Source organism: Nelumbo lutea, chromosome 3 (genome assembly GCF_056320005.1).
Source record: "Nelumbo lutea isolate HS-2025 chromosome 3, American lotus-T2T, whole genome shotgun sequence".
NCBI classification, from domain to species: domain Eukaryota; kingdom Viridiplantae; phylum Streptophyta; class Magnoliopsida; order Proteales; family Nelumbonaceae; genus Nelumbo; species Nelumbo lutea.
In genome coordinates, this window is record NC_142686.1 from 107,908,162 (window position 1) to 107,925,099 (window position 16,938).

Consider the following 16,938-nt stretch of genomic DNA (forward strand, 5'->3'; position numbering starts at 1 on the left):
AGGAAGAAGGAGATGAGTAGTGTTTCTGTCCCTATTTGATATTTTAAAAAAAAGTTAGCCTATTCTAGAAATTATGTTAAAAAGATTATTATTTTTTATATTAGGGCCCAAAAGTTGCGCTGAACTCTGAACAATGAAACCCTCCTTCAAGCTAATCTTGAAAGATTCAAGTTTGGAATGACGAAAAACATGTGACTTGTTTATTTGAATCTCGCTCTTGACTGAAAGTGGAAAAGAAGACTCGGTCTTAACTGAAACTAGAATTAAACTCAGATTTGTCTTGAATGAAACCTCCAAATCCAGCTCTTGATCTTGATCAAAGACAAAAGAAGAAAAATCCAATTTAAAGAAATATTGAATCCCACAGTTCAAAAGGTTTCACCATGAAGATTCAAGGAAGCAACTTGCAAATGACTGCTTTCATATAGATTTTTCGCCCTTGGCTGAAGTTTGAAGGAGGTCTTCTTCTGATCTTTAATGGCTGAAGCTTGAAGAAGGGCTTCATCGTTTGGAGTCCAGGGTCAGTTCCACTTCTTTTTGTTCACTTTAAATCTTTTTTAAAAAAAAATAAAATATTAATTTAATAGAAGTTTTACCGTTTGGTCTCACTCCACACATGTGAGTGGGGTCCACAGTCTGAACACAAGACGTGTTCATTTGTTAATGGAAGTGTAGGAGATCCGGACTCATTCAGGGTTCCTTGTGAATGGTGTGATGATGGGGGGTTTCTTTTCATTTACTAGAAGTAAAAACTAAAAACAGAATTGTAAATATGCAGAACGTGGGAATAATTCAAATACAAATGTATACAATGCAAAACTATAAATACAAGGTTCAGAAATATCATATACAAGTTTACACGGCACATATTTGTATTTGTATTTGTACTCTTTTCACTGAGTCAATAGATATTTTGGACAGTTGAAAAATAAAATTATTTAAATTCAAGAAAAAAGGGTAAATATAAAAAAGCTCAAACCTGGAGTTACCTCCCTTTTGTTATTGTCTTGATGGAAAACATTGGATTACTACATTAGTTTTTCAAAAAAAAAATCCCTAAATTAAATTAAAAAATTACTAAAATACCCCTAAAAGAAATTTTCACTTTTAATAAAAAAAATCCTTAAATCAAATTAAAAAGGTTTCATTTAGCATTTTGAATTATATTTAAAGTCTCTGTTACTAGGACAAAGATGGAAGGAAGGTACAAGCAGGTTTTTGTTAAATTTAGAAGGAGTTTTTTATAATTTACCCCCAAAAAATTGTTGTTTGCGTCATTATTCTTGACATAAGGCTACACCAACCAAGGGCAGAAGATTTAGTAAATAATCAAAATTAGGGAAGCAAAATAGTTGGAGTCAAAGTTTAGAGGAATAATTTGAGCACATTCCCGTAAAAAAAGACAAAGAAAGCATTGTTTGCTATGATTGACGTCAAACTTCTTTTTAAGAGATGATTAAAATCAAACTTGCCATCTTATTATGAGGGTGTACTGCCTTCATAAAAAATGTGATGTGCCCTGAGTGAGACCCCATCTAGTAAGCATTCAATTCAATTATAGCTGTCTTAGAAATTTACTTTTAATCATATTTTATGGGTAGACAAGCCTCGCAGAGAATTTATAGGACAGGTGGCAAAAAATTTATCAAGTGATTACTTAGTGTCTATTTGACTTACAATCAAAATCGGAATGGTCCATTACACATTCCCATAATCTGTTTGGTTTAGATAGGAATATGAATAATAATTAGAATAAACAAAAATGGGATTTCATCTCAAGGGAAGGGCAGGGAATGACTATTTCCTCAAATGGGAGAATGTTAGGCAGAAATAGGAATGGAATTCTAATTCTGTCCAACCAAACAGTTGGAAATAAAATAACAACCCCAATTCCGACAAACCAAACTGAACCTTAGTGTGTTCATATATACTAAGGTCAGATGGGTCAACTTGCGATCCATTACTTGACCCAAATGACTTTTAATAACGCAGGACATTATAGTGCATTTGGCATTTCTTATTTTAAGGACTTTTCTTCTTAATTAAAATGTTTCCTATATAAACACTGAATTTTTTAATTATAAAAAAGAAATACGTTTTTTAAATAAAGAATGTCAAATGCAACCTAAGATGGTGATGGGAGTTGACTGGGATTAGTTTAATTATTAAACCGTTGGAGAGGTAACTTGGTCAATATGTAGATCAACATTGGAACGGCCCAATCAAACGAGTCACTAAAATGGTAATGGGTTTGGGGTTCGGTTGAACCCATCTTTATTTAATTTCATTAAAATGTGTAATTAACCGGTTTACGGGTCACATTGGTGGGTTGAATTTCGAAGGACCTAGAGTGTGCATTCGTATGTTTGTACGAGTGAATGCACTCTTATATGGACCAATAAGACGATACCACGTCAACTGATCAACAAGGAGATGGAGATATCCATTTTCTGATTTCCAACTTTTCTACTTTGTAAACCAGAAGAAAAAAAAAATGAAGAGGATGAAATCATGAGAAACAGTAAGTGAAAGAGTAAAGACTATGTACTCTGTTTCTGCCAAAACAACTAATGAAACCTGATGGAGGATGATTTGGCCCGACCTCATAGTTATGCGACACGTGGCAAAAAGCAACAGCTCGACACAAAAGCAAGCCTAAGGCGTTTTCACCAAGAGGAGAAACCAGCGGACCGAGCTCCCTACTAGGGGCCCGAACTCACCCTTGGCCCCAAACCGGAAAGAAATCCATTGGCTTGCCTTGCAACAGTTCAGGACATACCTCGCCTAACTGACCTACCTGGTAACAGCTCGGGATACACCTCGCCGAACTGACCTGCCTTGCAATAGTTCGGGATACACCTCGTCGAACTGACCTGCCCTATACATACCTCCGAACTCAAGACTTCGCCTCGCTCACCACTCCACACCTTCAAGGGCACCAAAACCAAACAAACCGTACTATGCCTGACACTGAGGAAGTCCGTTCCCAAGGGCGCCGCACCTGACTGGCTTGGGATCTGATGCTTGACGGCCGCACTCTAAACGGCCACCTGCCATCGCCACATGACACCGACGTCTCCAGTTAGAGAGACGGTTGGGCAGTGACGGTTCTGTCCCAGCAGAAAGGACGACGACCGAATTGACAGATGTAAGGGTAATCATACCCGACCTGACAAGGGCCTCGGAGCGAGTGCGCAAAGTGATTATAAGAACCCCTTGCCCCCAGCGAACAAGGTATGTAAACTTTGCGCCATCTGGTCTACACTTTGCCTTTGGGAGATTACTGACTTGAGCTTCGGAGTTATCACACCGGGTTCCCCCCGGAGTTCTCTCATTTTTCCCGTTTCAGGCTCCCCAATGCTCCAGCTCAGAGGCAAGTTCGTTGATAGCTAAGACCGACCGGATTGCGCTCCATCAATTGGCGCCGTCTGTGGGAACTGCTTCTAAAAGCCTCCCTCTAAATCTCTTCTACCTACCCTTCTTTCAAAAACTCTAACACCCACTCCAACACTGAAATGGCCTCCTCCAGCAGTGCCGGACGTGGAACCGAAACAGCCACTACCGGAGAGCAACTTCATGCTCCGGCGGTGTGCATTGGGCAGTTCACCATCCCCCTTTCAGTGGATGGGATCCCAAGCTTGAATGTGCCACACGCGGTGGCACTTCTCCCACTACCCATCGAAACGAACGTCGCGGAACCAATTGCTGTCCCACTGGCAACCTGCCAAAACCAGATAGATGATCTGATGCAACGCATGCGGGCAATGCAGGCCCAAATGCAGCAGTTCCAGCAACACCAACTCCAGCAACACCAGGTGTTGCACCACCTCTCCCAACACCATTATCAACAACAATTCCCTTAGCTACCCTTGAACCAGCCACTCCCCCCTGGCACCCTGTTTCAAAGCCGGTCAAGGCCTCCCCCCAAGGTGGACGACTTCACCAAGGAGAGGATTCCCGACCGCAGAACCCCCTAACAGTCAGGCCTCTTCCCCAGGCCGAAAGCCAAGAAAGATCACACCAGCCTCGCAGCCCGCGGGTGGGTCAAGAACCTCGCCAACAAAGTCACCTCGGCGCTCCAAGCCCGAGTTCCCACTCACGGAGAACCACTTCAGTGCCTTAGCAGCAGGCCAGCAATCCGGGCCCATCGAGCTCGGCAACACAGAGGCAAGCAGCGCCAGCACCAGGCCCAATCAAAAAAGGCACTGGCGAAGTCGCCGAACTGCTACCCGCGTGCTACCCGAGCTCAGAGGCAAGGAAGAAACGAGCTCGGGCGAGGTAAAAACCGCCCCCATTCTCTCAGTTCCTTCCCCCCTTTCAGCAGAACTTTTGGCAGTCCCCTTGCCTAGAGATTTCAAACTCCCTCCTCTGGACAAGTATGATGGGTCCTTTGACCCCAACGACCACGTAGACGCGTTTCAGTCGCAAATGCACCTCGCTAGGGCAAGCGAGTCATGCATGTGCGTGGCCTTCACCACCACCTTCAGAGGGGTGGTCCGCACCTGGTACCGGAACCTAGCTTCCGGGTCAATAAAAAACTGGCCCCAGTTCGTACAGATCTTCACTGCGCACTTCGTTACCAGCAAAAGGTGTCCGAAAACCGAGGAAAGTATCTTCGGGGTGATCCAAAGAGAGGGAGAACCCATCCGGAGCTACATCAAACGGTTCAATGAAGCATGTTTGCAGATCCCTCGGTTAGACCCCGCGGTACAGCTCGCCGCGGCCAAAGGAGGAGTGACTCATAAAGAGTTCAAATGGCACATGGTAGCCAGCCAGCCAGCAACCATGGCCGACTTCCTCAAGCTTGCGGACAAGTTTATGAGAACAGAAGAAGAGATCAACCAGAGAAACGAAGGCGGGGTTGAAAAAAGAAAAAGAGAAGGCGATCCCTCCAACCCCGGCGACAGAAGAGGCCACAACCGAGAGGCGAAGCCAAGCCAGCCACCCTGAGCTCCCTTAGCAGTTCGGACGGGCTACACGCCATTGAACACAAGGCGGATCGAGATCCTGATGACGATCAAGGACGCCCCTTACGTAAAGTGGCCACCTCGCCTGAAGAGCAACCCCAACGAGAGGAACAAATATTTATATTGTAGTTTTCATAAAGATCACGGTCATAGCACCGAGCAATGTAATAATCTCCGCGACGAGATAGAAGGACTCATCCGTCGCGGGTATTTAAGAAATTTTGTACATTATGACAATAGTAATAAAGCAGGTTGGCAAGGGGACCACGGGAAGGATGTCCCCGAGCCGAGCAACAGACTGACCGAAACCTTGCAGTGACCCCCCCAGAAGAAAGGCCAGTCCGGGGAACCATCCACGTGATAGTGGGCGGTTCGGTGGTGGCAGGATGCACTTAGGCGGCAGCAAGGACGTCAGTTCGCGAAGCAGCCCGAGAGGAGCAGATCCCTCCCAAGAGGCCGAAGAAGGAAGAACCGATCTTTTTTACAGAAGACGACGCACGAGGTGTTCATTACCCCCACGACGACGCGTACTGGTAGACTCAGGCAATTCGACGGACATACTATTCAAATCGGCGTTCGACCAGTTGCAGTTGCAAAAAAGCGATTTGAAACCCGCTCACACCCCTCTGGTAGGCTTCAATGGAGAGGAAGTCAGGCCCTTGGGAAAAATAACAGTACCCGTGGAAGTCGGTACATGGCCGTGTGCGGTAAGACTCAACCACAATTTCCTGGTGGTCGCGACCCCCTCCCCATACAATGCCATAATAGGGCGACCAATTACGCATATTCTGCGTGCAATGGCCTCCACCTATTATCTGGCAATGAAGTTCCCCACAGACTTTGGTGTGGGGGTAGTGCGGGGCGACCAACTTGAGTCCCGTAAATGCTATGTTGCCGCCCTGAAGGGAAAAACCAAGGCAGCCGACGATCTCGAACTAGAGCGACCTGCGGAACAGGGCGAGGAACGAGCTTCGCCCACAGAGGAAATAGTCGCCGTCCCAGCCCCAGCTACAGATCCGACACGAACACTACAGATTGGTGCCTCCATCAACGAACCTTTGCAAACTGAACTGGTGAGTTTCTTACTCCAAAATTTAGACATTTTTGCATGGTTCGCGGCAGATATGCCCGGTATTGACCCCGACCTTATAACTCACAAGCTTAACACTGACCCTTTAGTCAGACCTATTAGACAGAAGAAACGCAACTTAGCCCCAGAGCGTTGGAGGGTGGTCGACGAAGAAGTCGAAAAGCTCCTCACAGCGGACTTCATAAGGGAAGTTCATTACCCGAGATGGGTAGCCAACCCACTGCTGGTGAAAAAAGCCAACGGCAAGTGGCACATGTGCGTCGACTACACCGACCTGAACCGAGCTTGCCCAAAAGACTGCTTCCCCCTGCCCTGAATTGACCGCCTGGTGGACGCGACCTCGGGACACGAGCTGCTAAGCTTCCTGGACGCCTACTCAGGCTACAACCAGATTAAGATGGACAAGTCCGAACAAGAAAAAACCAGCTTCATTATCGAGTTCGGCCTGTACTGTTACAAGGTCATGCCCTTCGGGCTAAAGAATGCTAGTGCGACCTTTCAAAGACTTGTAAATAAGCTTTTTCGACCTTTAATTGGCACGAAAATCGAATGTTATGTAGACGACATAGTCGTCAAAACACAGTTTTTGCGAGAATTAATAAAAAACGTGGATTCTGTCTTCCAAATTCTGCGTCAGTATAACATGAGACTAAACCCAAACAAATGTGTCTTTGGTGTCACCTCGGGTAAGTTCCTAGGGTACATTGTCAACCGGCGTGGCATTGAGGCCAACCCGGACAAAATAAAGGCCATCCTTGATATGAAACCACATCGGAAAGTAAAAGAAGTTCAAAGGCTAAATGACCGCATAGCCGCTCTGAGCCGATTCATGTCCAAGTCGGTAGGCCGCTGCCTGCCTTTCTTCAAGGCAATCAAAGGCAAAAGATTCGAATGGACCCGAGATTGCTAGCTCGCGTTCGACGAGCTAAAGACGTACCTCGCCACCATACCAACCTTAGCCAGACCCGAGGAAGGCGAGGTCTTAGAACTGTACCTCTCGGCGAGCGACGAAGTGGTCAGTTCGGTATTAGTAAAACAAGTAGATCGAGTCCAGCAGCTCGTCTATTATGTTAGTAAAATTCTGCAGGGAGTAGAAACAAGGTACCCGCAGATAGAAAAAATTGCCTTTGCACTAGTGATATCGGCTCGGAAACTCCGCCCGTACTTCCAAGCTCACACCATCGTTGTCTTAATCGACAAACCCCTAAGACAAGTTTTGTTGAAGCCCGAGGTCTCCGGTAGGCTGACGAAATGGGCCATCGAACTCAGCAAGTACGATCTCCAGTACAAACCCCGGACCGCAATTAAGGCCCAAGCTTTGGCAGATTTTATCGCCGAGTGCACTTTCAGCCACGGAGCCCTATAGGTCGAGCCTGAGGTCCCCAGTTCGGGCGAACCCGGAGCTCCCAAGCCAATAAGGTCTGAACCTCGTGAAGTAGCAGCCAATGTGGCATCTCTCCTGGTTAGGCGAAATGCGAACTGGGATGAGGAGCCCTGGATCCTTCACGTGGATGGTTCCTCGAACCAGTAAGGTAGCGGAGCTGGAATAGTCTTATGCGGCCCGGACGACACAAAATTAGAATACGTACTACGCTTTGAGTTTGCGGCATCCAACAACGAGGCAGAGTACGAAGCACTGATAGCCGGACTGAACCTAGCGCGAAAGGTAAAGGCAAAGCACTTGGTCATCTGCAGCGATTCCCTGCTCGTGGTCAATCAAGTTACGGGCGAGTATGAAGCACGTGAGCTCTCCATGATCGCATATTTGGCGAAAGTAAAAGAGGCCCTGCTCAACTTCCAGTCACACTTCATTTGGCAAATCCCAAGGTCAGAGAACACTGAGGCCGACGCTCTGTCCTGGTTAGCCAACACAAGTCACAACAACATGAGAACCGTGTACATAGAGGATTTACCTCGGCCTAGTATTCTTTGGGGGGGGGGGCAGAGGAGGTCGCTCCCGTCATCGAAGCGGAGCCGAGCTGGATCGACCCACTCGCAAGCTTCCTGATAGACGAAACCCTCCTTGTAGAATGCAATGCGGCCAAGAGGGTGCAGTGCCAAGCAACCAAATACGTCATAATAGACGAACGATTATACCGACGGTCCTACACGCTCCCCTACTTGTGTTGCCTGCGACCTGCCGAAAACCGAGTTCAAACTCTGCGACACTCACGAAGGCCTGTGCGGCGTACACTTGGGGGACAGAGCACTCGCCCAAAAAGCACTTCGATAAGGACACTACTGGCCAACGATGAAGGCAGAAGCTGTCGAGATCGTCAGAAAATGCGACAAGTGTCAGAAACATGCCAATATCCACCATCAGCCTGTTTCCGATCTCAAATACCTTGCCAGCCCGTGGCCCTTTGCACAATGGGGCATCGACCTCCAGGGACCATTCCCGCCAGCAACAGGCGGAAGAAAATTCTTAGTTGTTGCAGTAGATTACTTCACGAAGTAGATAGAAGCCGAACCTCTGGCAACTGTTACGGCCCGAAACATATAGAACTTCTTTTGGAAGAACATAATATATTGTTTCGGGTTACCTCAGATACTAATTTCCGACAACGGCAAGCAGTTCGAGGATATCAAGTTCCAAGAGTGGTGCCAGAACATGGGGATTCGACAAAACTTCACATCAGTCGCGCACTTGCAGGCAAATGGTCAGACGGAAGTAATGAACAGAGCCATCCTGCACAGACTGAAAGCACGTCTGGATCGTGTTAAGGGACTGTGGGCCGAAGAGCTATCAAGTGTCTTGTGGGCTCATCGAACTACAGAAAAAACCGCCATGGGAGAAACCCCCTTCAACCTCACCTACGGCACTGAAGCAGTTATCCCGGCGGAAATCAAAGTACCAACATTGTGACTAGAAACATACGGCGATCGGACAAACAAAGATGAGTTACGTACCAACCTTGACCTACTAGACTGGGTAAGGGATCTCGTGCACATCCGGACAGCGGCCTACCAGCAGTAGGTAGCTCGCTACTACAATGCTAGAGTAAAGCGACGAAGCTTCCCGAGTCGGTGACCTAGTCTTTCGTAAGATTATGGTACCCGAACCCGGCGTGGGCAAACTTGGACCAAACTGGGAATGGCCCTACAAAGTAAAGAGAGCGCTCGGGGGCACATACGAGCTCAAAACTTTGGAAGGCAAACTAGTACCTCGAGCGTGGAACATCGTGAACTTAAGGTGATACTACCTATAAACGCCAAGTGAAGTGGACGAAATCGCTATTAGGTCCTATGGGCCACGATGCGGAGCCAAGAGGAACCCCGACGTAAACAAGCAAAGAAAAGTCAGGCATATTATCAGCTCAGCAAAATAGGTCGCGAAAGTACAATGGCCCGGACAAGTGGCATATTATCAGTTCGACAAAGAATCAGTTCGGGAAAAAGGAACATGGGCAAAAAGATTTTATCTATTCCGTTGCAAGAAACAGTACATTGGCCATCAGAAGGCACTTCAAAAAAAAATTATCTTTACATGCCCGGAGCTACTTTGTCGCCATCAGAAGGCACTTCAACAACACCTAAAGGCCCTGCCTCTCCTTCAGAGTCTGACTCGCCATCGGCAACATTGGCCATCTCCTGAGTTATACGCGAAGTGGATATGACACTAACATCGAGGTCGGGGTACGTGTTCTGGATCATCCACCGACTCAGCTTGAACCCCCTTCTGTAAGAATCCACAATCAGATCATCAAAACGCGGAGAGGCAATGTAGTCTTCAACGGCCTTCTTCTTGGCATCTTCAATGCCTTGGGAAAAAATCTGCGTTCTCTCCCTGATGTCCTCCTGAAGATATTCGACTTGATGCTACAAATCCAACTTCAAGTCTGCCATGTGCTTGACAACGACCCCCATGGCCTCGGCATCACGCTGAGACCTCGTCTGCCTGGCCATTGCGACGCGAGCAGCCTCTTCGGCAGCATAAGCAGCCGCCTCAGCAGCTCGGGTATTCGCCTCTGCAGCACGGAAAGCCTCTTCAGCAGCATGGGCCGCAGCCTCAGCAGCTCGCGCCTGTCGCGAACTCCTCTCCACTTGGGCTGCTAAGGCATGAATCGAAGAATTCACCTACCAAAAGAAACAAATGAGCAATGACAGCAAAAGCGACAGAAAATGAAAAAGGCAGACGAAATCTGACTTACCACCATAGCATGTGTTACGGCGCGACAGGCGACCTAGTTCAAAGGAAGATCGGTCCACGCCACGATCTCCTTAGGGAAAGTAGCCTCCCTACTCTTTTGAAGAGCATAGTTCGGCGTCAACACGCTCCTGAACTCCCCTTGAGCTCTTGAGCCCGAGGACCCAGCTCGCGTATGAGCGGACCCAGAGTGAGCAGGAGCACTGGAGTATGCAGGAGCACCCGTATGAGTAGTCTCAACGTAAGGCTCCCGGTAGTTTCATACATCGACAGAGTCACCTCAGGCTCTCTCGGCAGATCCTCCGGCGTGTGGCCTGGAATTTGAGGCTTCTCATCCGGGGGCAGCTCGGTACGAGTTCGCTTGGCGACCCGCTTCCTCCTCTTCATGCCCCGGAACAGGCGCCCCCCACGAGTTCTCTCCGCATCCATCACAACTGTAGAAACAAGTTCGACATCAGAAAAAATGAAGGAAAAAAGCAAGCAAGAAATCGCAGAACTAGAAACCTACCCGAACTCAAATCGGCCACAATAAGCTTGGCCTCTGTCAAGTACTCATGACACTTTAAACATTGCCGTGCCCATTGCCGGAGGCCCTTCACCGTCTCTTTATCGAGAGTGACACCAGAATCAGGAGCGGCCTAACCCCACCCGATTTGAAAGGGCCATCCTTGCGCACTTCGCACGCCGAAGTAGTCCCGCTTTCATGCCGGGACCTTATTAGGAAGATTGTGCAGAAACTTATAGCCCGGGCGAGGAGAAAGGTAATACGCCCGTCTTCCCCCAGGAAGAGAACCCGCTTGTCTCTTAAGCATCAAGATGGAGGAGAATATCTCTAAGTCTAAAGGGAAATTCTGATCGCAGAAAAGGGAGACTGTTCCCACTAGGTTCCGAATAGAGTTCGGGTGAAGCTGGCCAATGGTAATGCCAAAATGGTTTATGACTTCGACTAAAAGGGGGTGGAAAGGCAGTCGTAGCCCTGCGGCGAGCTGCTCTCGAAAAATCACGATCTCCTCAGGACCGTGTTCCTAAGGAAAACTACCCGAGAGAATGAAATATGTATACCCTCTAGGCATATTGTAAGACATGAGTATAGATTGGAGCCCCACAGGTGTCATGGTTGAGGGACCAAACCTATCCAGCATCCGACCTCGGCGAGAGGTAGACGCCAAACTGCTCGAAGCTGCTCGGCCTATGGGTTCATAGTCATCATCAAGTTCCACCTCGGGATCACTAAGACAGTCAGGGGATACGGCTCGGTTTGTAGAACATGCATCAATCCTACTTGAAGAGTCGTCTGAACTATCAAAGCTAGACATTGAGGAAAATAGGTGGATTCAGGAAGGTACTCACCGGAAGAAAGTTTTGAAGGCTCCGAAGACTAGAACAAGCCAAAAAACCTTGGAGGCTAAGTAACCAGCCTAGACGCGAGCTGAAAAACTTGGACGCGAACTGAAAAATTGGATGCGAGCTCAATGGGCAAACCGCAGAAGTGACAAATCGACTGGAGTCCCCCACTATTTATAGCTACAGTAAACAAGAATCAACCGTGCAGATCAAAGACGATCCGGCGGCCCACATTCGCGCTGACAGCACGTCCCCTGAGGTCGAGGCTTGATTGGCGCACGTCTTTCCGAAAAGAGTGAAACATCAGCGCGCGTCTTTTGAAACCGACGTCGCACCGGCGCACGTCTTTCCGAAACTAACCACGCCGCACGTCCCCTACAACTGACAAACCGCCATCGCACGTCCCCTCAAAATGAAAGATGCGTGCTTTCTTCAAATTTAAATGACCCACTGTCACGTTTCAACGGCGCAAATTTTTGAAATTTAAAACACGCGCTGTCACGGCCATCAACAATCATGAGCAGTAGGCACGTTTCCCGCCTTGTCGGAACCGAAGAACCCTGGCAAATGCAACTCGCATAGTCAAGATTCGAAAGACGTGACAAATCCACTTACCACCTTGCAAAACTCCCTGCACCAGGGCAAGACCCTTGGCGTGAGGAGTGGGGGGCAATTGATGGAGGATGATTTGGCTCGACCTCATAGTTATGCGACACGTGGCAAAAGCAACAGCTCGGCACAAAAACAAGCCTAAGGCATTTTCACCAAGAGGAGAAACCAGCGGACCGAGCTCCCTACTAGGGGCCCGAACTCACCCTTGGCCCCAAACCGGAAAGAAATCCACTGGCCTGCCTTGCAACAGTTCGGGACATACTTTGCCGAACTGACCTGCTTGGTAACAGTTCGGGATACACCTCGCCGAACTGACCTGCCTTGCAACAGTTCGGGATACACCTCGCCGAACTGACCTGCCCTATACATACCTCTGAACTCAAGACTTCGCCTCGCTCATCACTCCACACCTTCAAGGGCACCAAAACCAAACAAACCGTACTATGCCTGACACTGAAGAAGTCCGTTCCCAAGGGCACCGCACCTGACTGGCTTGGGATCTGATGCTTGACGGCCGCACTCTAAATGGCCACCTGCCATCGCTACCTGACACCGACGTCTCCAGTTAGAGAGACGGTTGGGCAGTGATGGTTCTATCCCAACAGAAAGGACGACGACCCAATTGACAGACGTAAGGGTAATCATACCCGACCTGACAAGGGCCTCGGAGCGAGTGCGCAAAGTGATTATAAGAACCCCTTGCCCCCAGCGAACAAGGTATGTAAACTTTGTGCCATCTAGTTTACACTTTGCCTTTGAGAGATTACTGACTTGAGCTTCGGAGTTATCACACCGGGTTCCCCCCGGAGTTCTCTCATTTTTCCCGTTTCAGACTCCCCAACACTCCAGCTCAAAGGCGAATTCGTTAACAGTTAAAACTGACCGGATTGCGCTCCATCAAAACCTGCTGCTCAAATGATAAAAAAAAAAAAAAAAAAATCCTTTTTTTTCCCTACCTTGATCGACATAGTCGTTTTCTGGTCTTCGTAGGTCGTAAAAACCTGAGATTTCTTGGTGGGGATGACAGTGTTCCTTGGGATCAATTTGGTCATCACCCCACCAACCGTTTCAATCCCGAGACTAAGTGGCGCAACATCGAGCAAAAGAATGTCTGCAACGAACGGAACCAAAATGCTTAGAAAAAAAACGGAAATTTCATGATTTCATCCCCCCAAAAAATAAAAAAGGAAGTTGCAGAGCAGAGCAATTTCATTACCTTTGGTTTCCTCTCCGCCTTCACCACTGAGAATTCCGCCTTGAACGGCAGCGCCATAAGCAACAGCTTCATCAGGATTAACACCCTTGTTGGGTTCCTTCCCGTCGAACATCTCCTTCAGAAGCTGCTGGACCTTGGGAATACGAGTACTGCCTCCAACGAGCACAATCTCGTGAATGTCCGTTTTTTTCAGACCTGCATCCTCCAGAGCTTTTCACGGGACCCATTGCCTTCTTGAACAAATCCATGTTCAGCTCTTCAAATCTCGCCCTCGTCAATGGCTCCGAGAAATCGACGCCATCAAAGAGGGATTCTATCTCGACGCGGACTTGGTGCTGGCTGCTCAGTGCTCGCTTGGCGCGTTCGCACTCCCGACGGAGCTTTCCCAGAGCTTTGTTGTCCTTGCTGATGTCCTTGTTATACTTTTCTTGATCAACTTGATGAAGTAGTCCATCACTCTGTGGTCGAAGTCTTCTCCTCCTAAGTGGGTGTCTCCGCTGGTAGCGAGCACCTCGAACACACCATTGTCGATTGTCAAGATGCTGACATCGAAGGTACCACCACCGAGATCATAGACCAGAATGTTCTTTTCTCCTCCCTTCTTGTCGAGACCATAGGCAATAGCCGCGGCCGTGGGTTCGTTGATTATCCGAGCCACATTGAGTCCAGCAATCACGCCGGCGTCTTTGGTGGCCTGCCTCTGAGCATCATTGAAATAAGCTGCAAAACGAGGGAAACAGGGGGGCAATATTCATTAAAAACAGGAGACAAGTCTCTGTCTTCTTCTTCTTCTTCTTTTTCTGATGGGAACTGGGAAGAAGCAACAGGATTCAAATAGGAGTTCAAGTTCAACCTACCTGGAACAGTAATTACGGCGTCCTTAATTTTCTTCCCCAAATAAGCTTCAGCCGTCTCCTTCATCTTCCCGAGTATCATAGCACTGATTTCTTCAGGGCTAAACACCTTGGTCTCTCCATCTCTGATTTTCACCTGTATATAAGGCTTGCCATCTTTGTTCACGACCTTATAAGGCAAGAACTTGATATCTTTCTGGACCTCCGGATCATCAAACCTGCCAGAGTTTTCCAGAGAATTCAGATCAACTACGACTACCGAAAAGCGGATTCAAATTCAATCGAAGCAACATGCATTTGTCAATAGTCTCTCACTTACTTTCTCCCAATAAGTCTCTTAACATCAAAGATGGTCCGTTCGGCATTGAGAGACGCTTGGTTCTTGGCCGCCTCCCCAATGAGACGCTCGGTGTCTGTAAATGCAACCCACGAGGGGGTGATCCGATTCCCTTGATCGTTCGCTATAATCTCAACGTGTCCATTGCGGTAGACACCAACACAAGAATAAGTCGTCCCGAGATCGATACCAATTACAGTCCCGAGCTTAGGAGATTCTTCAGAAGACACAGCTAATCCTAACAGAAATTCTAAATATCGAAAGAGAAGAAGAAAAGGTAAAGAAAGTAAGTCAACAGTGAGAGAAGAAGAGCGAGACTCTGCAATCAAACAACTGAAACAAGCTCGTCGAGCATCTTACCCATAGCGAAGAGAACCAACAATGCTGTTGCCCTGTATTTTGCCCCCATCTTCGTTGAATGCTTGTAGTAGATCTTTCGCTTCTTTGGCCTTTCTTCTGTTCTGAACTTCTATGGAAGAGAATGCAGAGACTAGAGAGTAGTTTCTTCTCGTTCGTAACAGAAAGCTGAGGGAGAGATGACCTTCGGGGTCGAAAGTCGAAATTTTATAGTCTCCGACTCTCCGTGTAGTTGGCGGTTTTTGTGCAGCTAGAGTGTTCCGACCAATGATGGTAGCCACGTAATCAAAGATGCACGCAGAGGAAGCTGCCGTGTTCCTTTTGGGTCTTTGGTCCTTCCACGTATATGAACGAATGAGATTTTGCCATTCGGCAAGTCCAACCGAGAGACAGTCCTGTCCTATAATGTCTTAAACTTCTGGATTGATAGCGACCCGGGGTGAGCATAATTCAGTTAAAACCGAAAAACATTTTGGTTTCGGTTTAATCGGTTTGGCTTAATCGATTCTCGGTCGGGTTCGATTTTATTAATCGGTTTTTTATTTTGGCTTAATCGAGTGTCGACTGCCGACTGCCAGTTGTCGTCGAGTGTCGAGTCTGTATTGCCGACTTGCCGTCGTTCTTCTTCTTCTTCACCTCCAGTTACAGGCTTACAAAAGGTATCTTCTTCTTCTTCTCTAGAACAGAGACTGATTGACTAACACAAGGCTTGTCGTCATTGCCGAGTGTCGCGGCTGTCGGCTACCACTGCATCTTCCTCCAGGCTCCAGGCTCCGGTCCTCTTACTAAGTGTTGTAGAAGAGATTGTCGAGAAGAAAGCTCCCGTCAATGCAGTCGAAGAAGTGTCTAAAATGTAAATCTGTAGTTTAAACGAGAGCGTCTCTACGGCGACCATGACAGAAAGGAAAGACGACGAAGAGAGGAACCGGGACGACAGAGAAGTGCGGCAGAGAGTGGACAGGTCTCTGGCTAGGGCCCCCAGGAAATGCCAGGACTGAAAAAGGGGGCCGGTCTCCCCGCAGAAGATATGAGTCGTCTCCCGGCAAGAAAAGGGATAATGCAGAGATGTCAGTACATAGCAAGGAAATGAGCCACAACACGTGACGGCAGGTTCCTGCGAACAATGGGCTATTAAGGTGAGATCCAGGCGATAGCTCTGGACGGAGATCGAGGTCGTCGGCAACACGCTCGGTCGACCCTAGGCCTTATTGATCTACTATCGGCCACAGCCCATCGTCGAGAAAAACCGGGCATTCCCCTGGCCGAGCACCGCCGTTGTCTCAGGACAATGACCGGAAGTTTGAAGAAACCAAAGAAGGAAGCTGGCCGATGAACGAGTCCCTCAAAAACCCTCTCGTTTCGTTAGAATGCTTTATATTTCTGTGGTAGTCTCTTCTATTGGGGCTTTATTTCGTGCATTTTTGCAAAGACAAGGCAATGAAGTCTAAGCATTACATCTAAGCAGGCAAGTTGTTTCTTTTTCCTTTTTGGGGTTGGTGGAAGGTAAGGGACAAAGGAAAATGAAGTTCAAACTGAGAATCTCGGCAGTCATTAACAGCTTTGCATAGTTCGCTTGTCGGGATGGATGGTTGATTACCGCCGGATATAAGCCGGCAGCCGGCAGGAAGGGAAGTAGTAGTTGTCATTTCTCTCTTGGATTGGCTGAGTCAGTTTTAACTGAAATAGCCGAAAAGAAATTCGGTTCAGTTTATCCGGTTTTCACATATGTTTACCATATTATTAAATTGGTTTTTAAAATTTTGATTTTTTCGAATGCTCACCCCTAGTAGCAACGAATCGAGCGGAGCGAGTTTAGAACTTTAGTCCCACACACGAGGTGTATGGGTCTAAATGGATCGATTTCGAATCCAATAATCCAATAATCCAATATCCCAATTCTTAATCCAACGGATAATGAAAATTAATATTTTGAAATCCAGTTCAAGTAAATATTTTTTTTCATTCCTATTAAACATTTACGCTATATTTGATTTGAAGGAAAAGGTAGGGAAAG

The 16,938-nt window shown here is 47.6% G+C and overlaps 1 pseudogene across 1 annotated transcript; it reads right to left on the reverse strand.

Moving 5' to 3' along the window:
• Positions 1-1,606: 1,606 nt before the first annotated feature.
• LOC148867479 (heat shock 70 kDa protein BIP1-like) lies at positions 1,607-16,665 on the reverse strand (annotated as a pseudogene). Its single transcript, XR_016109124.1, has 7 exons — positions 14,928-16,665; positions 14,550-14,817; positions 14,234-14,448; positions 13,377-14,096; positions 13,117-13,271; positions 10,209-10,638; positions 1,607-10,134 (listed from the first exon to the last, which is right to left on the reverse strand). The product of XR_016109124.1 is annotated as a heat shock 70 kDa protein BIP1-like (transcript).
• Between the last annotated feature and the right edge of the window lie 273 nt (positions 16,666-16,938).